We start from the raw sequence: 23,962 nt of genomic DNA on the forward strand, positions 1-23,962 counted from the left end.
TACAGAGATATATAGGAAAATACGGACATAGAAAGATAGATATATATAGTGGTTTAGAGAGAGGGAAATGAACAAAAATATAGTTACATAGGGATAAAGACAGGGATTTATATAGAATTATAGATATGTAGAGAGAAAAATAATGGATATAGATTGAGATACAGATAGAAACATGGATACATAAGGAGATATAGATAGTAAAGTGATATGGAGATATATGGATAGTTATAAAGAGATATAGAGCGATATACAGAGATTAATATAAATATAGAGAAATATAGTGAGATTAATTGAGAGAGTTGTTTGTGTATATACACCTACTACAAACAAATTACCAAAATTGAAAGAGGTATAGCTATGCATGCAGATCATTAGCTAGTTATTCATACAAATTTTTATCCAATAAGCTGAAATGTAATATTTATAAACAAATTCGCTGCATGATTGAATAATGTAAAGTTTATACTCAAACATCCTTCGCATAACTAAAGATTACGATATGTATGCATTCGCAGCCATTGTATTGGCAACCGGCTGAAGTCATGTCAGGGTTTTGAGGTTCGCCGAACTTTCAATGCAACCTGCATCCAGCATCTCCAAGGTGACCACTGGGCGCTGGAAGAACAAATCTGGAAGTCAGCAAGTTGTTCTTACCTGGCAGCCTATGAGGAAAGTCACGGCTTCTCATTGGCTCACACGTGGGTCAAAATGAGTTACCGATATAGTTTTGCTAATTTGGTCCAGACTAGCTTAAAATAGGTCTCAGTGTTATGTTTAAACGGGCAACACTTTTGCTATTTATAATTACTCACGTTTGATAATTCACAGTTTAGGCTACCATAATACCACACTTTCCTTCAAGAAAAAGACCAAAGCTCAGTGGAACAATTAACTGGAATCTTCTATTACTGTATTCATGTGGGTCAGTATTTGAAAATTAATTTGGTGTACAAATATGAAAACGATAAAAAAAAAAGTTTATTTTTCATCACAGAACAAAATAAGAACAATAGAATAGCCATATGAAACGGCTCGTGCAACGTATTTGAAAAAAAAAAGCAAATAAAACATATCGTTTATTACTTCTAAGAATATGGGACCATAGAAATGTGTTATAATAAATTCAGCCGTTAATGCAGATCTAGGTTTCATGATCTTCTACTTCGTTACTGAAGAAGTAATCTACCAAAGATTTTCCTCTGTGAAGTAAGACTCGCCAGTTGTAACCCTCTTCACTTTACCCCCCCCCCCCCCCACCCACGGGGCAAAAATTGTTTGAATTGAAATGCCACGAAATTAAACAGAGGAAAAAGGCTAAAATATAAAAAAGGGAAAACATGAACCGTTAGATACACACAAATTAAAATATTTTAAAAATAAAGCTAAAGTTTTCGTTACAAAAATAATGATAATATTATAGAATATGATTTTTAAAATATTAATTTAAAATGCTAAGATAAAAAACTAGGTTGACAAGTAAAATAAAAATTAAAACATAGTTGTAGTAATATAAAAATTTACATCACAATCTTAGAAAATATGGCGAAAACCTTTAGAAATATAAATAGTATGAAGTCTGTCAACCATTCCCAGCCTGGCTAGGTTTAACCATTCCGAGAAAGTCCCGCAGTGGAAGTTGCCTTGAACCTTAGGTTCAATGGTGTCTTACCTTAAGGTGGAAAGTAGTTAGGCAGAAAGGTAGGCCGACTGAACAACCAGCTCACAAAATTAAAAGAAATATTTTCTTTTAGGTTAACTTGGGGGTAATATTTAAGTATAGTAAAAAATATAAACTAACTCATTTTCAGACCATCATTTATATTTGATATTAAAACAAACTTTGTGAGTATTACAGTATTACTAAATTATTTATAAATCATCATAAACAATAAATAGAATATCATGAGTTACTTGTTACATTTGGTACCTTATATTTTAAAAGATGGGGCCCCAAAACATTAAATAAATAATTAACGTTACTTTTTTTTCCATAAATTTATGTTAGCAAAAAAAAACAATAAGAACAAACGATGAAAATTTTATAAAATAAATTTAGGTAGGTTGTCCACATCTTTTGCCGAAAACATGCTTCATGCGAAGTATGAAAACGAAGAAACACTTTCCTGAATTCATGAGTGAGTGCATCCCGTAGCCGTCAGAAAAGATAGAGAACATCCTCTACTCCAAACAAGGGTTACAAGTTGTTCATAGCATGGCCGGCATAGGAAAAGTACTCCTGATCCATGACTCGTGGGCCGCTATAAAAACATTTCAAAGACTAATTACATGATGAAATATTTAAAAGTAAAAGTCCATCATGATTTCCAGAGAAATCTGCGAAAACTCACCCAATTGGCGGCTAACCAAACTTGAAATTACCGCATGGATGCGGTGGATAAATTAGAGCAGATATTTAACACTGTTATTCACATGGTGGTCGCCCAGAAGAAGGAAGTCACCATAGATGGCATTATACAGTTAACAAAACATTGTCACAAATGCGCAATTTAAAGAATAGTTCCGAAATTAGAATAGCACACTGCCTTGACCAAAATATAATAATTAATAAACTACAAAATAATTTAATTGGTTCAGAGTTCTTTTCTTTGATTCTTGATGCACTTAAATTAGATAGTAATTATGTGATAATTAAAATACAATACAAATGATTTGAACTAAACATACCTTCACTTACAGACAAAATTACAAATAAATTACCTCCAAAACATAAATTCTTAAAAAAAAAATAATAAATAAACCAGCGTTCAGTTTGCCGAAACAAAAAATAAACACACAAAGAGTTAAGCAAAACGAGTGTACGCCCAGCTAAATGCTGCAAAACGGCACAGAAGTAAAGGTTAATTATCTAACAACTATGTTGTGGATTTCGAAAAATTAACACTGTCAAATAAGTAGTAAATATTTCTTTGTTTTCATTACATGACAAATATTGAAAATAAAAATGATAACGAAATCTTTAAAATAATCTGAATCCTCCAACACAAATACACACATCGTATTTTACATTCAACCTTCACAGCCTCTTTAGCGCAGACGTACAGCAAAGTCATTTCTATGTTCTTTCAATGATTCATGCTTTTGGAAATTTTTGATCTAATATTTTTAAAAAATTATTTCTTTTTTATCATTCAGGAAATTTTCCATGAAAAACAGTGCAAAACTGCAACTGCATATGTCCAGAAAATGGTATTAAATCAGTCAATTATTCACATTTATAAACATTTTATAGTGTGCCGAATTCTCCATACAAAAGGTATGAAATTAATAGATTTTTTTTAAATTTATTTCAAAATTCTGATATTTTTTGCAGCACTTTTCCATGCTTTGCGATATTTATGCAGTTTTATCATATTTAAACTTTAAACACCTTATAATAGTTCAAGAATATCAGCTTAACCAGTTACAAATGAAGATGAACCACATATTAAGTCAATTAATATATATGACTTTTCTTTAGTATTATAATATAAAATATGATAATATATTTTTTTAAAATTTTTTTTAATAATTAATTAAAGGGTAGATTGAAAATGTTAATGAAAATGCAAACGATATATCTACCAACAAAAAAAAACTGCACTGTGACCTCACTTACACTTTTATCAGATTATGGCTTCTGTGATATATTTCTTTCTTATTTGCGCCAAGGAAACTACAAAATCTGCATAAACCGCCAGAGGGTCCAGCAGACAATCCTCCGGCGCGCCACATGAAAGCGCGGGCGTAACTCCCCAACACCTGCAGGGCGTCGCGTAACTGCTATGCGGCGCTCCAGAACTCTTTCATCTCGCGATTATTTCCCCGCGACCCGTCGCGGGAGCGTTCTCTGCATCTCTCGTTCCCGCTCATTATTATTTTTTTCCTCCTCCCCCATTGTTCTTCTGGTCTCTTTACGACGCTTCCTCTGCGCCGCAGGCCTCCCTCCCTTCCTTCGCCGCGCGGGCGTCGTGAGATGCCAAACGTCGTTAGCGTCGGGACGTTAAGAGAGCAGCGCAGGGCTTCTCGTGTCTCGACTCGCCTTCCCTTCCCCTCCACTAGCAGCCACCCCTCCACCGCCAGAAGCTCCTCCCTCCACCGCCAGAAGTGCCCCCCTCCCTTACGCCTGAAGCGTAACCCTCCCTTACGACATAAGCGGGCCCCCCCCTCCAGAAGCGCGCCCCCCTCCACCCACAGGAGCTCCCCCCTCCACTGCTAGAAGCTCTCCCCTCCACCGCTAGAAGCTCTCCCCTCCACCCACAGGAGCTCCCCCCTCCACTGCTAGAAGCTCTCCCCTCCACCGCTAGAAGCTCTCCCCTCTACCTACGCCAGAAGCTCCCTCCTCCACCGCCAGAAGCGCGCACCCCGCCCCCCTCCACCACTGAGAGACGCCCCTCACCATCCCGACACGTCCTCAGGACCTCAGTCGCCTCGATCTCCCCGCCTCTCTCCCCTCTCGCGGCTCCCATTGTTCTCGCGAGGACACCTTCTCCCCGCGAACGAAGTCCTCAAAGCGCCCGGCAACTCGTGTGATTCCTCACTGCAGAGCCGCACTTCAGATTAAATTATCCCAGCCATTTCAGTGTCAACTGCTTTCTTCTCCGAGTCCTCAGCAGTCTCGCGAATTAATGCTCGGTTAAACTGAGCACAGCAAGAATGTGTGATTTTATTAAGTTTCATATTTCGTTCTATCAGTACCTACTAGTTGTGGCTTCACGCGTGTAAATATTTAACAAAGCATGTTTTATCTAAACTGTATAAAAACTACATTAAGATCATGTTGGATCTGGTTTGTTCGTCCTATATCCGTACGGAAGGTAGTTCAATTATAATGGAATAATTATTTTATTCGGTGCAAAATATTCTAGTTGACTTCTTACGAACGAACAACTCATACCACAGTGGAATAACGATTCAAGGAAATCAGAAGGCAACGTGCTAGAAGAAAACAACACACCCTTATTAAAACACGGTTACAACTCACAATTAAGGTACACATCAAACTCGACTAGTATTCGTTCTCAACAGCTTTTAACATTACACTTAAGACAGGTTCGGACCTTGACATTAAATATAGGACGCCATTAAAATAAATCTCTGTTATAAAAGAATCACCAACAGACAAACAGTATACCTAATATAAGCCAGACTCTCTTAAAACAAATACAAAATCTTGACAGCATGAACTATCGTTCCAATATGCTCTGGGTTCCAAAGTGTTATCTCAACAAAGAGAGTCATCTATTAGCTTTATCGTAAAATAAGAAACATTTATCTTCACGTTTTAGTGTTGTTATTAAGTGTCGGTGTATGTTTTATTTGTACACACTAAAATTGAGGTTTTTTTTTTTGGGAAAAATCTATCTGAAAAGTTGCATGCTGGTAAATATCGATACAACATGGCGGCGGTGTCGTGAGGTGTACAGTCTTTCTCAAAAATGTATGTAAATTTATGAGCTAGAGACTGCTCACCAGACTACTCATTTTGTTTTCAATAAAATATTGATGTATATTCATCAACTGGCAACCGATTGTCAAACTGCACCTTTTAAGCAAAGCTTGCGAAGTTATTCTAAGATGTATTTTGAGTTAATGCCAGTTAATGTCTCGTTACTATGTCGGTTTTAAACTTGGAAGCTTTGCGCTGCCAATCGATCCAACTAGTTCACCGAACATCTAGGAACCAGCTGACTACACTCGCTCACTAGTAACCCCATCGAGTGAATAACTTTCAAGCTGGGGTTCAACCCACCTTAAGGTCGTAGCATCCTATCATCTGGCGATTCGCACAGCCGAACGTCCAGGTGAGGCGGGTTGCTAACTATCGCCTAATCGTTAATATTTGTCACATATATAATTTTTGGCATAACACTATTTGCTTTTTGTGATATATTTCTCATTTTGCATAAATCTAGCAAAGATTTTTTATTAGTCACTATTGATATTAACTTTATTTAATCAAGTTTGTATGTAAACTTTTGAACTGTTTGATTTCTTGCAGTGCTAGGAATTTGTGTTTCGTATACCGTTAAATATTCAGTAAGACGAGAACTCCCAGGTCGATGACAGACAGCTGGAGGTCGCGCCACTGAAGCAGGGAGCTGTGCGCCGTGTGGTGGCCACTGCGAGACAAGCAGATTGTTCTGACCTTACGGCCGGCATTCTCACGTTCCCCTCCCACATTTGCGCCCTAATAGGGTAGGGTGGGAGTAGCATTCCAGTTCGCTTTTCATAAACATTCCAGATCAATACATTTAAAACAGAACTGCTAGGGATCGCTCCCTGTTATTTGATCGGGAGGGTGTTAGGCTTAGGCAATGAACAGCGGAAGGGGCCACCAACCCAGAATAGTCGCCGCTTCAGCCCCTCTAGAACGCTCAGCTGACCAGACACTTGGCTGTGTCCTGAGCCCTGAGACTAACCGTATGATAAACAAGCAGCTGTGTGCGGGTTGCTATCTGGCGAGAGCTGAGCTCTGCTTTCCGCCGACCAGCAGACCTCGCGCGGGGGGAAAACCACCCCCGAGGACCAGGCTGAGAAAACCACCCCCGAGGACCAGGCTGAGAAAACCACCCCCAAGGACCAGGCAGAGAAAACCACCCCCAAGGACCAGGCAGAGAAAACCACCCCCAAGGACCAGGCAGAGAGAAACACCCCCAAGGACCAGGCAGAGAGAACCACCCCCAAGGACCAGGCAGAGAGAACCACCCCCAAGGACCAGGCAGAGAGAACCACCCCCAAGGACCAGGCTGAGAGAACCACCCCCGAGGACCAGGCTGAAAGAACCACCCCCGAGGACCAGGTAGAGAGAACCACCCCCAAGGACAGGGCAGAGAGAACCACCCCCAAGGACAGGGCAGAGAGAACCACCCCCAAGGACAGGGCAGAGAGAACCACCCCCAAGGACCAGGCTGAGAGAACCACCCCCAAGGACCAGGCTGAGAGAACCACCCCCAAGGACCGGGCTGAGAGAACCACCCCCAATGACCGGGCAGAGAGAACCACCCCCAAGGACCGGGCAGAGAGAACCACCCCCAAGGACCGGGCTTAGAGAACCACCCCCAAGGACAGGGCAGAGAGAACCACCCCCAAGGACCAGGCTGAGAGAACCACCTCCAAGGACCGGGCTGAGAGAACCACCCTCAAGGACCGGGCGGAGAGAACCACCCCCAAGGACCGGGCGGAGAGAACCACCCCCAAGGACCGGGCGGAGAGAACCACCCCCAAGGACCGGGCGGAGAGAACCACCCCCAAGGACCGGGCAGAGAGAACCACCTCCGAGGACCAGGCAGAGAGAACCACCCCCGAGGACCAGGCAGAGAGAACCACCCCCGAGGACCGGGCAGAGAGAACCACCCCCGAGGACCAGGCAGAGAGAACCACACCCGAGGACCAGGCAGAGAGAACCACCCCCGAGGACCAGGCAGAGAGAACCACCCCCAAGGACCAGGCAGAGAGAACCACCTCCGAGGACCAGGCAGAGAGAACCACCTCCGAGGACCAGGCAGAGAGAACCACCCCCGAGGACCGGGCAGAGAGAACCACCCCCGAGGACCGGGCAGAGAGAACCACCCCCGAGGACCGGGCAGAGAGAACCACCCCCAAGGACCGGGCAGAGAGAACCACCCCCTAGGACCAGGCAGAGAGAACCACCTCCGAGGACCAGGCTGAGAGAACCACCCCCAAGGACCAGGCAGAGAGAAACAACCCCCGAAGACCGGGCAGAGAGAACCACCCCCGCCGGCCAGCAAGTGTCCTGCTCTTCAGAATAACTGTGGTGTTTTTCCTTCACCTTGTGTTCGAGCACTGCAACTGCTCGAACAACTTGACAGTGCTCGGGGACAATTCTAGACAGTTTATATTTCCTTGAGTTGCCTTAACTTCTGCGTGCGTTAATGCCATCGGCTTCTGACACTGACGGTGGACTTGGAATTTTATTCATTGTTCATTTTGTGCACGCCTTAATTTTTATCAACAACTACGTAGTAATGATGAAGTAGCCAGTGGCATTGCAGTTAAAGCTAAATGTTTCAGTTGTGCAATAAATTAAATTCTTCTTATTTGTACAACCCATAAATTGTTATAAATGTAACTTTGGCATCTAATTATGCAAAAAGTATGCGCTGTATATATTTTTCATTGCGTGAAAGTTGAACAATGGAAAAGTGTAAAAGTTGATCAGTGATTAATATAAAAATAAAATCATGGACTGAAATGGAAGGCACCCCCTTAAAGCTTGGCTTGGCCCACCACGTGGAGAGAGATGGCGCAAAGGAGGAGTTCTGAAATGTGTGTCCAGAGAAGCCTGGCCCTAATCCCGGGTCTGTCTCCCACGGCTGCCTGGGTCCTCTTCCTTCTGCAAACTTTGGCCGAGTCCTTGCCCGATGTCCTTGGAGCGTGGAGGAGTCTCCGGTGACATCGCTGTAGACCATGTCCAAACATCGAAGAAAAAAATAACTGTGTCTTCCGCTGATTGGAATTGTTCATGATGATGTTTCTTAATCATTGCATTAAAGCAGTGGCGTAGCGTGCCATCTCGGCGCCTGGGGCGGGAGACCCATTTTGCCGCCCCCATTCTGTAGGTGCTTGATTAAAATTAAATTTCACATGCAATGAGGTACCTTTTATTGAAGTTAAAATAGGATGAGCGGTTTTACAAGCGGATTCTACGGGCCTTATGAGCAGCGAAGTCAGAAATAACTTTGTCAAAATCAATATTAGCAGCCAATTCTTGTTCAATGGACAATATAGCCAAGTTTGATAGTCTAGCGGAGCTCATAGTAGATCTGAGGTAATTTTTTATTTGCTTCAACTTCGAAAAACTTCTCTCACAACTTGCAACACTAATCGCCAAAGTCAAATATATACGAATCAAGATGACTATATTTGAAACCGAAATTTCGAGATTCAGTTTTTGAATGAACTGGAGGAGCTCCAGTGGTCCTTTACCACTTCTATCTTCCTCTGATTCAGAACAGGCAACAACAACAAACTGCTGAAGACGCTTCCGCTCCATCTGAAACTCGTCCTTGTCGATGTCTTCTAATACATGGGAAAGATCACACTCAAACTTGCTGTCCAAAAGTTTCGCTGGCATCAAAAATCCGAACTTGTCCGATATTTCTTGAATTTGCTGGAATCGAGTCATCATTTCTTGAATGATCTTGTCGAATGATGCGATAACCTCTCGACGGATTTCCTGTTTGTGAGACAAAGCTGCATCTTCAGAAGATTCATCGCCATGCATGTGTTTTTTCCTACGAATTCTTCTCGTTTTGAGTTCGATTCCGAGTTTTTCGCAGAGAGTCTTAGCAAAGTAAATTGCTTCTTGCACGAAACGGTCTCTACTTTCCACTAAGAGGGTTTTCAAAGCGCAGAGTTTCTGAGCACACTTAGTCCTCGTTGCTGCAGGTAAATCTGTGCGTCATCTACTTCAGGTAGCACTGCAGCCCAAAAGCCAAGAAAAGTTAGGAAGTTAAATGACTGCATGGCTGTCAGGAGAAGACTGGCTCCCGATCTTGTTTCGGAAGTTTGAGATGAATTTGTTAATTGTTCCAGTACCTCAAGAACTACCCCAAACTTATTTTTAAGCATCTTGACAGCTACATGTCTAGCGCTCCAGCGCGTTTCAGTGACTCGTTTTACTGCTTGACCTGTAACGGAAACCAAAGCGTTCCATCGAACAGTTGATGCGGAAAAGAAGGCAAACAGCTTCTCCAGAGTTCCAAAAAAACGTCACGGAATCCACTGATTCAGAAGCAGCGTGTACCCCAGCCAAGTTTAGTGAGTGGTTTGTGCATGCAACGAATATAGCTTTCGGATTCAGTGCTTTAATCCGGGCTTGAACTCCATTGTGGATCCCTGACATTGTGGCAGCATTGTCATAAGCCTGTCCTCTCAGATTCTGTATGTCCAGTCCGTCTGATGTTATCTTCGCGATTATATCGTTGCTGAGATCTTCTGCATTTTTTCCTTTTGGTTCGAAGAAGTCAATGAAAGATTCTACCACGGCGACTTTTTCTCCTTCGATATGTACGTATCGCAGAACTTGGCTCATTTGGTCATTGTGGGAGATGTCTGGTGTACTGTCGAAGATTACGCAATAATATTTAGCTTCTTGAATACGACGGATGATGGTGGATCGAACTTGTTGTCCCAGTAAGTTTATAAATTCATTCTGGGATTCTGGAGATAGATACGAAACTGAGACTCTTGCTCCCAGCTTATCTTTGTCAGGTGTTCCATTAGAATTGGGTCGTATTTAGCTAGGAGGTGCACCAACTCCAGAAAGTTCCCGCGATTGCCACTATCATCTCCTCGAATGTCTTCTCGATGTTCTCTGAAGGCCAGATTCTGTTTGGCTAAGAACTAGATAATATTCAGCAACCTGTACAGTACATCCCTCCACTTCTTATCCTCACTTTCGAAAACTTCTTGTTGTTTCTGATCGATGGTTCCTTTACAGTTCAGGCGAACTTCCAACTCATTCCATTCCAAGAAGCTCTGTTCATGGCCCAGGCTATTTTCATGGTCTCCTATTCTTGGATTTAGCTTCCACCATTTGTTGAATCCTTCTTCAGATGCGAAGTTAGAGCCGGAATTGCCAAACAGCTTGCAAGAAAAACAATACAAGGATTGCTTCAAAGGCGAGTACACCATCCATGTTCGGAGAACCTTTTCGCCGTTAGATAATAGTTTGTAGAACCACTCTTTGGTTAGTTTTCGGATACCGCCTTTCGTTGAAGTCCCTGAGCGAACAACATCAGCAAATTTGGAATCGATGTGCTGTACTGAGTCAGATCCGCGACATACTAGAAGCGTTCTTACTTCGTCGGTCATAGGAGAAGGCCAGCAACCTACATCGTCGAGATTCACATCTTTGATTTCGGCAGGAGCAGAAGGCACGATTTCAATTATGTCTTCTTTGGCAACATTCACTTTTTCTGCAGGCTTATGACTAGATGCTTGAGGTACTTTTGATGAGTCGACTTCGTCTTGACCCTGCTCTGTGGTGGGACTAGAACTACTTCCAACTGCGACGGCAGGTACGTCTTCTTCTTGTACCTGTAAAATAAGTTATGTATTCCCATGAATATTGGCCGGAGGACACGTTCGAATTTCAAATAAGTATTTTATCTATCACAAAACAAAAGTGGTTTTGGTGACGGCGCGGTTTGCCGGGCTTATAGGAAAATTTACAAACAAAATTGATTTTGTATGGCAGCTACCTTTTTTAGAGTTTCCCGGTAAAAACTGACTGAGTAAGCCATGTTATAGATGTTATTAAAAGATAAAATGACGAGAAATTTGAGAAAAATCGTTGGCGCCATTTTTGAGCTAAATGAAAAATTATGTTTTCTTTGTATGACAGGTACCATAAATAATCAAGTTATCCAACAACAAAATAAAAATATTCCTAGACTACTACTAGATTTACAACACATCCCCTATTGAAGTTTTAAATTCAAGTAGCAGGACAAAATTCAGTCGTAAACTTAAAAAGATATACCTTAACTCAATGTAATTTATGTTAATATACTCCATACTTTTTAAACAATAATCAATGTTCAAACAGCTATTAGAGCAATTTTAAGTGTATTATAAAATAAGATTTAATGAACGAGTGTGACTCCGTACTCGCAGACAGACCTAGGTGAATAGGTTTTGCGAGACTAATGTAAGAAATTTTGTAACTTTCGTAAACAATAAATAAATAATAATAATAAATAACTGGAGTAATTCTAGGCCATGCATGATTCTAGATGGAGGAATCATATACCTACTTACACTGGAATCACTTCCGCTTGCGCAGGATGCCACCGAAGACGTTAGCGTGGCTTTCAAACCAGAACTGGAACTAAAATATTTCAGTAATGCACCTTGAGACTTCTTCGCATCTGCTTCTTTCTTAGCCTTTTTTTTTTTGCGGAATTCCGCACCGCTTTCTTTGACTCTTTTCATTTTCAAAAACTAGTTCAAAGATTGGGTAAAGTTCTAAATGTTTAGTTTTAGAAGATTCAACAGTATTAAAAAGATCGAAACACAATCAAAATGACTTTCGTTCCGTATCCGAAACTCTCGCGAAACAAACATACGAGTAAAGCGTGATTGCGTAACGGTACTTCACGATGCACTAAAACAAACAAAGATCAGTACTGTAGCATGTGTGCTACAGCTGCTACCTTTGATAATGTTTATGTTGGCAGAAATGGTTAACGTATTTTATTAATCTTTCGGATGCCCTGGTAATACGAGTTATTTTGGATTTAAGTTTGTTATATGTTGTTTTAAAAAAGAAATTTGTAATTCTTGTTTAGTCCTATTATTTTTAAGTTTAAGATTTTAAGTTATTAAATTGGTCTGGAAAGTTCCAGGACACCACCGAATATGTTGGTAATCGCTGCGCTAGACGGCGCGCGAGCAGAACAGCTGATTGTGTGACGTCAGGTGAGGCGGGCGAGCGGAGTCGCCAGGTGAGGCGGGCGAGCGGAGTCGCCTGGTAGGCCCAGGCGGGCGCGCACGTGAAGTAAAACGCGGGTTGGCCATGGTGATGGTTCCATATCGAAGTAACTGTATACGAGTGTTCCTTTTTTAATATGAACGGGGTTCATTTATATAATTTAGAACGCTTTGGTACGATGAACGCGAGTGGTTGGTGAGGCGTGTGTGAATATCGCGAGGATTTTCCAAGGATGAATTATGCGCGCCGAAATAAACTCCAAGACGGTATGGCGAAGTATTCGTTATATCCGTACAATTACCTGCAGCTACGGTAACGTATAATGGCAAGGGTTTGCCATTAAAAACACTCGTGAGCAAACGAGTGTATTTGGTGAGCGGACATCACGACGTCAAAAAGCAAGTAAGTGCCAGCCGTGCCACTGCCCCGTTGACCCCTTTGACCCCTGGTGCGAAACTATAATTTGTGGATTTTTGGGATTTAAATTAACGGACTAATAAAACTGAAACTGAGATTTTACGTTCAGCGTGTTTCACCCAATCCCTGCCAGACCTAGAAGAAAAAAGGCGTCGACCGTTAGAAAATGACAACTGAGAAGGGCTTGTAAACCCATAATTTGTAATTTGCTAAATTTTTGGTATATTTATTTGCATGTTAAGGTGTGTCAATTTTTTGCTAGATTTCACCTATGTTAATTGGTATTTACAGCGGTGATACGCCCGGTGCGTATCTATATTTGTATTTGTATTAATATGTTTTTATATATTTTTAATGCCTTTTTGGTAATTATATTTAATTTTTGGAGCTCCGAAGTATGTGATCAAATTATAATTTTTTGGGGGAATTGTTAAAGTATTTTTTTAGTATTATTATATAGCTATTTTTTATAAGTAGTAATAGGGTATGTATTTTATGATGGATGCGCCGATTTGTGATGAAACGATTTTATGATATATATATATTTATTAAATGTTGTCATATAAATGTTGCGTCTTTTTAACTTGCTGCCTCCTCTCACTGTTCGCAACTTTATTAGTATTTTTTAAACCTGCTATTAGTTTTGGTATTAATATTTTTTTGGGTTTACCTGCGCTCGCGGTACGGGGCAATATAGGAGTTTTACTGTGTCCCGGTTTGCGGAAGTTGTTTGGTTTGCCCTGGGTTAAGGTCAAACTTTACAGTACAATGCGTAGTACTAAATTCAATGAGTGCGAAAGAGAGGCATCGACACGGGCCGACGCGTCAAACAAAAGATTTTGTATGAGTAATGAACATAATAAGGAGTGCCGCTCAACTCGGCTCGCGCGCGGCGTGATGCGATGTTGCCGTTCCTATGTAAACAAACAAATGTTATAAAGAGCTCTGTCAGTGATTTCGCAGCTTTTCTTTTAAATAAATATTAAAAAATAGTTGGTGCGCAAAATGTTAGATAAAAATGGAACATTATAGTGTGTCTGACACATGTAATGAATGAATCATAGATCAGATCTCAACCCGCTTCACCGGCGACCCGCCCCCGCGGGCTGCCGCCCGGGGCGGGCCGCCCCCTCCGCCCCACCCACGCTACGCCACTGCATTAAGGTAGCAGTTACGTCTTGCTTTTTAGCTGTGGAAAACGGAATTCGTCAGGCAGAAATAGTACTTACTATACGTTTTATTCGACTTTTTACAAATACAAAATAACAAGTAGCATATATATTTATATATTTATATATTTATTTGACAACAATGGTTGTCCGCGATGGTTATGTAAATGGAAAATCAGAAAAAAAATTTCGACATAAAATAATGCCATAGAAATGCGGTTATAAGTGTGGCGAGCACAAACGAGAATTTAATCTCATATGAAGGCTTATTACTTAAATAATGTAATCTCTGCATTTACGGTGTCCTACAGGAAACGAAAATAAATTAAATGAAATAAAATGGGTTTGTTGATGTTAATTACCAGTAGGTGTCTTTAGTAGGTCCTGGGGCAGGGGGTGAGAGGTTGGGAGCCAGGGAAACGCGGTGGCCGTCTTGGATTGCGTCATTTCCGGCGGCCATCTTGGATGACGTCATATTTCCGGCGGCAATCTTGACCTTCACCTTTGACCCTGGCGGCCATCTTGGATGACGTAACTTCCGGCGGCCATCTTGTTTTCTATAACTTCTTGCCATTTTGTTTTCTAGAACATCTTGAAAATCTACAATTATTGTCCGGTTTTATTGGGATAAAAATTAAAATTTAAAAAAATTAAATAATAAAATTTTAATTTAAAAACTTTTGACTTTGTCATCGAGCTCCTTACTCCTGTGCGTTGTACTTTTCGTTACGATACCATCATCATCAAGCTTCCTACTCCTACCCATGCATTATAGTCTGCTGGAGGCAGCCATCTTGTTTAGTGGAGACTGCCATCTTGATTTCATCTGATGGATGTCGTCATCAGGTGTAGGTTTATTAAGTATGTTAGTGTATGTAAGGTCGAGTTTCAATTCTCTGCTGGTGTTGTTATGAACCTTATAGACTAAAAATCCACAAAGTCCACAACCATTTCCTTAAACTTTTATGTAACAAGATATATGTTATAAATTAAACATCTCCCGACCCCTCACCCCCTGCTCCAGGACCGACTAAATACACCTACTATTACCGATACATCACGCAGTAAAGTAGAGAATGTAATTACCACTGTGGCGCTGAACTACCAATGGTGGCGACTGACATCCGTGCGAGCCCAGCCAGCCACACAGAGAGGCAGCCAGTTTGTTTGACGAGTCAACACGAAGAAGAGCCGGAACCGCATGGAAACCCCCAAACGCGGAAGTATGTACAAGGAAAACAAAACAAAAACAAAAAAAGCTTATCATAAATAATGACCTAACCACAGGGCCGGCGGCAAGCTACACAAACAGGCTCCACTCACTCCTCTCTGTCTTTCACCAACAACCTCCCCTCCCCCCTTGCCCTTGAACCCCACCCCAGCGGTACAAATGATACACCCTTTTCTAATTCCTGGCGCCCGGGTCAATAATTACTGTTTAGGAAGCCGGCTTCATCTAGGCAAACCACCCCTCCCCCCTGGTCTACATGTCGGCCCTTGGCCCTCGCTGTTCTGAGTCACCGGATATTGGTGTGAGGGCCCCTCACTTGCCCTGAGAAGGGGGGGGGGGTGGCAGGCCCTTCCACTCGGCTCGGGGCAAGAAGGAGCTATCTCTGGCAGCGAGCATCTGCACCGTAAACCGCTCTCTCTCTCTCTCTCTCTCTCTCTCTCTCGCCAGCTGCTGTCAAGCACATTGTTTGCCTGGCACATGAACAAAACATCTTGAGGCATTCACTAAACATTACCTTGTTTAAGTGAATCCATCACTACCCCTGCGAAAAACAAGACTGTCTAAGTATCAAGCTGCAATACTGGGAAATATGAACTCATTAAAAAAAAAGACAAAAAAGACATTGCAAAGTTGTCTCTAGTTTCAAATGCTGTACTTTAATGAACATATTTTTTTTTACTATAAGATAATCAATATTTAAAAAAAAATAAGATTTCTCCGACAGGTTATAAAATCCTAATCTTGAAATATTTATAAGTAAATCGAGACAACCAGCTCACGGATTTAGTAATGTAAGATACAAAAACCTATGCTTCAGGATGGTGGTTGACTCAGTAAGAAAATCTTTAGGAAATAACTTTAACTTTAAGAATGTTTTTTTAATTAAATACTTTTAAACCTATGAAGGTGACGGTGGGATTTAATAGCTTCAGAAATCATCAGAAAACCAACAATATTTCCTTCGTTTCAAAACATTGTTAAAATAACATCAAAAATGCTCATTACAAGTTTAAAATTATATATATATATATATATATATATATATATATTGATGTCCGTAATTTGTTCCAATTCGTGAGTGGCAGTTTAAGAACGAAGAAAAGTATATTTTTCTGCATAATGACTGCGATAGTGTGTTCAAGCAAGATAACAACAGAATTGTACAGCACATTCTGAAGTGAACGAAACAGATCGCATCTCAACCCGCATGCATTTTTACAAATTTTTTTAACCACCCTAATCTTTATTTATTCCGTCTGTTTTAAGACTTGTTGCTAGTCTTAAGCGCCCTTGTAGAAGATAGGCTCTTCACAGTTGCTACCTCCGAGAAAATTGTTTCAGACAAAAGAATTAGATAAAAATTATAAGATTTACAAACAATATTAATGAATTTGATAGTGTGCCTACTAAGGGAGTCATGAATTTTTTTGTCATTCAACCCCTATATTTCATCCATTGCAGTAATAAATCCTGATAAATCACACAAGTCTCTTGTGACTTTACGTGTTGATGGAAATGAAATATTGATATGTCAGAAATATCGAAATCTCAAGTCCAAACATATATGTTATTTTCGATATTTAAATGCTGATACATTTATGATATTAATATTTTTTTTCCTGACAATGCCAAATTTAATTTTTAAAAAATTAGTGGTATATTTCTTCACAATTTGTAAAAATATATAAGAACACGTCGATTGTTCATCCTTAGAGTACCAAAACTCCATAATATGTTTATAGGATAGTGAATAATAAAACGTTTAAAAACTAATCAGTAGTATAATTTTGATGATAAGAGCCATACCTATGTTTTATTTAATTTCATATAAAAGTTGAGATGAATCAAGAACTTAATATTTCATATAAGTACATAAATAATAATTTTATAATAATTAAAAAAAGAATAAAAATATAGATATTTCAAGAAAACGATTGATTGAAAACATCAAGCAGATATTTTATTAGCGTCGATATTCTCTAAGCGATGCATCGAGAGAACGTTATATCGATATGCGGACGGTTGTTGACTCTCACAGCCTGGTCAGACAGTGTTGTCAGGGAGACAAGGCAGACGCAACCAGAGATTAGGAGAGAACACAGATGGAGCATTAGGCGTCAGACGTGAAGCCATTTTCCCTCCATTTTCTGTTTCTGATTTTCACATACCAATATGGCGAACGTTTGTTTATTTGAATCAGCTGTTCTAGCCTGTTTTTTTACTAACGATTGTAGTTAAGCTTTTAGGAAGAAAATTAGATCTATATATTAGTGATTAGTATGTTTATAGGTATATTAAAAGTCCAAAACAATCATTGTAATACAAATGTAATGATATGAGTTGACGTTTTTCTCCAATTTAACCTCCAATAAAGGTACAGCTGATACATTTGTAAACAAAAGGCCGCCATATTGGTACGTGCAGTACACTGAAATCCCCCCTCCCCTTTTGGCTTCAACCCCCTTCGCAAGAGCAGGACATCATGCTCCATCTGTATATTTCCCTTATTCCTGGACGCGACAGACGCGACAGACGCGACAGACGCGACAGACGCGAATGTTGTGTCGCTGCTGCGCGCGGCGGCCGGTTGCTATGGCGACTCCCCGAGTCACTCGTCTTGAACCCTGACAACCCCCTCCCCCCTCGCTTCCTCCTCAAACACGCGGACAACCATGTATCATCCTGTTACCAGCTCACTGCTCGCGCCAAGACTCTATCCTGCCATTGGTTCCGTGTGAGGCGCCCCACCCCGCGGATCTCATGGCTGGGTTAGGGTCACTGTTGGGGAGGAATTCCTCGCACAACAATACATGGTGTACACAAAAGAATGTCCCAGTTGCAATGGTATATTATAACACTTGATGTAAGCTTTTGGACATACGCCATTGCTAAGCACATGTATGTCTGTAGAAGAAAACTACAAAAAACACAAAAGACAAAACCACAAATTAAGCAAAAAAAATTGCTGTTGTCAACAGGATATAAACACCACATAATATTCCATAGCAGGAATATGGTCAACAAACAAAGAAAAACACAGAAAAATGGACTAACAGAACGAAAAAAAGCTTACATCAAGTCATGCACTCCCATTGCACAAATCTTTCAAAGATAATTATATTATAACAGTTTAATTCAGACTATATACAACAAATCATACATCAAATCGAAGGTAAACTAACCTGGTCTTTACAAATGTTGAATATGTACACCTTCAGTCATACGGCACACACCCAACCTAAATTCCAATTCTTCGTGTACTTGTGGGAATGTGATCACAAAAACCTTCCACGCGGTCATCTCTGGCAACTGAAGGTTCAAGACTTGCTTTCCGAGCAGATTTCTTAGGACTACGCAAGTAAGATGCTCTGACACGGTCAACATCCTGTACAGATGTTTTTGGTCATCCCGTGCTTTTTCCTTCACAAACACATCCGGTCGTTTCGATTTGCCCATACCATCCGCGGATGATTTTTGACGTGAGAATGTCTAATAAAATAAATCGATTAACGCCGGCTGCACGCACGAAAAAGTGTCCCGTTACGCACATTGTTACGTTACGCTGTGTCCCGTTAAGCTCATTGTTCAGTTACGCTGTGTCCCGTTACGCTCATTGTACGCTTGCGCCGCATCTATCTCTTCCACTCGACTGTTTATAAAGTGAAGTGAAAAGTTAATGTGGTTTTCATTGCTTATTACAACAACAATAATTTCGGCAATAAAGGTCAATTATTCTTGCATTTTAAAAATCTGATTACTAGTATAATTTCAAGTATTTATTCTTTTATTATTAAAATAAAAATGATTCAATTTTATTGATAAAGTATGCAATCATTTCATCAATGTTTTGTTATGACTTTGTCACGTTAAAGTATCGTCCGTAAACCGACTTTACAGACAACCAATCTTTTTTTTTTTTTTTTTGCCACATGGGGTACCACGATTAAAGTTTTAACGAAACACACGTTGAACTTAAATATAAGATCCACTTTTAGCAAATTGCAGAACAAAAAAAACTTTACGCTCAGGAGGCGCCATTTTTTGTACGCGGCGCTGCGAGCGATTACACGAGGAAGCAGTATTCGCGCGTGCGCTTACAGTAAAACATAGATTTTTTTTCCTAACCTAACTAAAACTAAGTGTATTTTGGAGGGGTCCAGGTTAGGGAGGGACCTAGGTGCGTCTCAGGCCGAAGCCTATACGCCTAGTAATGCTGGGATTAGCCATGCAGGGAGAGGGTCGCATGCATCATGTGCTAGGAGGGGATTGGCCAGCCATGGCAGCGATTGGCGCCATGACTAACTCCCCTCACTCTTAAATCTAGACTATAACTAGAGATAGGTTGGGCCCAGGTAAAACCTGCATAGACACAGGGAAAACCCTGGGCGCATTCATGTGGGATGCAAATTGGTATGCATTACGTGTAGGAATTTACAGGAGACAGAGGATGGTCTGGATGGAGTGTTGGACAGAGTAGAAAAGAGTCTACCATGGTAAAACACAGTTACTCTTTCAGTTGTGACCTTGAACCAAACACTACAACACCAACAGTTGATTCCATTAAAATTTGTAACTGGGACTTTATTTTACGGACGAACTGTACAGCTTCGCCAATAATTTTAAGAACTCGGTTTGACGTGTGCTCGTACGGGAAGCCTAAGATGTACATTAAGTTCTGTCCCTGCCCGAACACGCCCGAATATTCACCTTCGGCCAACCTTGGGTTTATTTATTTATATATATATATATATATATATATATATATATATATATATATATTTCTCTGTTTATTTTAATGTAGCTATACTAACCTAACTAACCGTCCATAGTGTTTTAAAGTGTTTTAATGTAGCTAACCTAACCGACCACTTTTAATATTTGAATTCATTTTTCCTGCGCAAAAATAAAACAAATCCCGAGGTTGGCCGAAGGTGAATATTCGGGCGTGTTCGGGCAGGGACAGAACTTGATGGACTTCTTAGGTTTCTGCGCTCGTGCCCAGGCGCGGGCCTGGTCGCCAGGTGACGTGGACTCTGCTCCGGGCAGTAGGGCTTCTCGCCGCGAGGGTGACCCGGTCACCCGACACCGAGTCACGAGTCACGAGTCACGAGTCACGAGTCACGAGTCACGAGTCACGCGAGTCACGCGCCTGAGTCACGGCTCGTGCCGCCCGCCTGGGCACGCGCCTCCGAGGTGACGTCATCAGCTGCCCCCTCTCACCCCCCCCCCCCTCCTCTTCCCACACCTTCCCAAGCGACTGCCTCGCAGACAGCGAGGTGATTAGAACAGTGCCTCACATTCCAGGTCATGATTTTATATTTATAGTAATCACCGATCAACTTTTAGACTTTTCAAATTGTTTAAAACTTGCACGAAATGAAAAAAATATATATATACAGCGCATACTTTTTTGTATAATTAGCTGCCAAAGATAGAATACTTTAACGTTTTTGTGGTGTACAAATAAGGAGAATTTAATTTATTGCAGAACTTAAACTTTTTCAGGTTTAACTGCAATGCCACTCACTGGTTACTTCATAATATGGTTTGCATTCCTATCACAAAAAAAAGTCATTTCATGTTTCTTGGCTGTCGAAATCGGAACAAATTTTGAGAATTTTGAAATGCCAGGTGAAATAAATTAATATTTTCTGAAATAAATTAAATCCATTTCCAGTTGTGAACTCTTGACTATTGGTGACGCTGTGAGGGTACGTACCGTAATCTTTGAGTCTCGACACACATTTCAGACGTTATTTATCGCTCCGGTGCTACGTTATGTACCTACCACTTGTGTATCAGTTGGTATTGTGGAACGAACAGGACGTTAGCGATGTAATTGAACTATAATGTGTATTAAATAATGTGGAAATTTAGAGGCACGATTTTCTTTTCAGCATATGAAATACAACGCAAACAATATTTGAGGTTAGAAGCTGTTTACGCAGTATGGTTTTATCTTTGCTGTAGCAAAAAAAAAAAAAAAAACAGTTATTGCAACATTGAGAACAAACATTTATTTTAATCCATGTTCAAACGAAATTTATATTGAACATTTTTATTGAACAAAACGCAGAATTTCAAATGTTTCAAACAAAAAAAAAATTATTATCTGAAAATAAATATTTATACATCACTGAAAAAAAATGTTGATTTAACGCAGACATTAAATATTCAGTGGTTGCTTGCCTTTGACGTCACCAAAAGTCACTCGGATCATAACAAGACACATTCCGCACGTTGGTTCGTAATCACTGGAGACCGGATCATATGCAATTGCATATTTGCATATTTAGCCCATTTTCGTTATTGCATGTTTTACCTAAAATATTGTGATGATGCATATTTTCGCTATATTTGCAATATTTCTGGGTAGGATAGTTAATGATTTATAATGAACAAATGAAATCTTACGTTGTAGCTGGCCATATCGGTTAGTCGCTTGGTCCTTCGAGCGCGCTTAGCAACCGCCCGTCTATTGTTTTTGTTGGATAATACTACGCGAGGTTAGTCGCGTCAGTCAATTGTTTTCAGAATAAAAACCTCTGGGATTTGTTTTCGTTAGTTCAACTGTTCGCAGTCTGGAATATAGCCTTCTTTTCACAGACGAGAGAGCCAAACCCCCGATCGTGCATCTTGGGTTTTTTTTTTTTTGTTCATTGTAAATAAATATGGCGGTGTTGATAAAAGGATACTAATGGTCAATTAGGTTAGGTTAGCTACATTATAAATACTTTAAAACATGTGGACGGTTGATTTGGTTTGGATAGCTGCAATAAAGATACGGGAAAAAACATGAACTTCAGGGAACTTCGGGTTTTGGCTCTCTCGTCTGTGAAAAGAAGGCTGCCTCTAGAATATAACCGTACACCACTATCACTAATCAATTTAATTACGCATGTTATTGTTGACGCGCTCTCATTGCATTTGTGTAGTGTTTTATTTGTTTCTGCAAAGTTTAAAATGTAGGCCTACCATGCCACCCGAAAAAAGAAAGTATTTTTTTCGTGGATAGCCGACTATCCTAAAATGTTTTGATACGACAGAAGTATTTTATATTGTAGAATTTGTGAGAAAAATATTCCGTGCGAAAAAAAATTTCAAATTGACCAGCATGTAAAGAAAAGTCTTCATGTCGCACGATAACAAAAGAAAGGCCTAAAACAACAACTAAATAACAGCGGCAAGTAGCAGTAATTCTACTTCAGAAGGCAAACAACAAAAAACTATTTAATATGGATGTATGTGAATCATTGCTTGCGAGTAATATTCCTCTTCATAAACTTACAAATTCTACATTAAAAATTTTTTGGTTTATGTAAAATATGTACATACCTGGAATATTAAGCATACAGAGCCGTGTTAATTATTGTTCTATTCAGAGGTAAAAAATGCAATTTCGCGTTGAATAGAGAACAGTATGTCTTTTTCCTGTCCTTCCATGACGTTATAAAGTATAATTTTTATAAATTAATTCTATATATATTAAAAAGAAAACCTGATGTCAAACCATTCTTACATTTTCTTGCAAAACATTTTACTAATTTGTATAATACTCAGGAAATTATTATGACTGAATTGTTAACTTGACGTCCTTCCATGAAAAAATAATTACTGTGGCCAGGCCCGTTAAATAATATATCAATACGATAAACTAATATATGTATTATATATATATTTGCTTAAAGCCCAATTCGTATAATTAAGTTACCTTAAATAAAAAAATAAAAAGTTTCTTCTGCCAAGTTTTGACCCATGTTCCGTGGACTTACTAACTGCGCACTATAACCACTGCGCTACAAAGCCTTACGCATTGCCAGGAGAATATGTATTATATTGTTTATAACACTAGTATTATAAGATTTTTTTCCTTGTAATTACCATATACTATGACTATTTTAGTTTACCAAATATATTCCAAATATATAATGTTTCATTTTCATTAATTGTTATTAAATGACCATATATATATATATATATATATATATATATATATATATAAAGTTTCTGTTCATAAAGGTGGGTCTGCCATTTAGTTTCATGGTACGCACGTATTGTAAAAATTCACTTTCATCGTTTTTCCATAACGCGCCTAAGGAAGAATTTTCACTCTTTTTTTCCTTACAGTACAGGTAACTTTAACCGACGAATTTTGTTACTGCAAAATTTTACCATGCAATTTTTTTTCTTGCAAGAGAGCAAAATTTATTTCTTATAATTTTAACTACAAGAAAATGAATGTTTTTGACACGAGTAAACTAAAACTATTTCATCCCGCGATGTAAAAAGAAAACGCCTATCTATCATCTCAATTTGCATTTAGTCGAGCCTGAGTAGCTTAGCGCTTCGGAGGGGAAGCCTACGATTCACTCGTCCTCCTGGACATACCCGAATACTCGCGTTGGCAAGCCTTCTTTTCACAGACGAGAGAGCCAAACCCGAAGTTCCCCCGAAGTTCATGCTAGCTTTTTTTTTTTTCCGTACCACAACAGGTGTATTTATTTTGGGGAAACAGTTTACATGATTTCACAGTATCTTTAATGTAGCTATCCTAACCAAATCAACCGTCCACAATGTCTTAAAGTATTTATAATGTAGCTAACCTAACCTAATTGATCATTAGTTATCATGAGTTGTATATTTATTTACAACGAACAAAAAAAAAACGAAGATGCACGATCGGGCGTT

The sequence above is a fragment of the Bacillus rossius genome, chromosome 13, assembly GCF_032445375.1.
Source record: "Bacillus rossius redtenbacheri isolate Brsri chromosome 13, Brsri_v3, whole genome shotgun sequence".
Lineage (NCBI taxonomy): Eukaryota > Metazoa > Arthropoda > Insecta > Phasmatodea > Bacillidae > Bacillus > Bacillus rossius.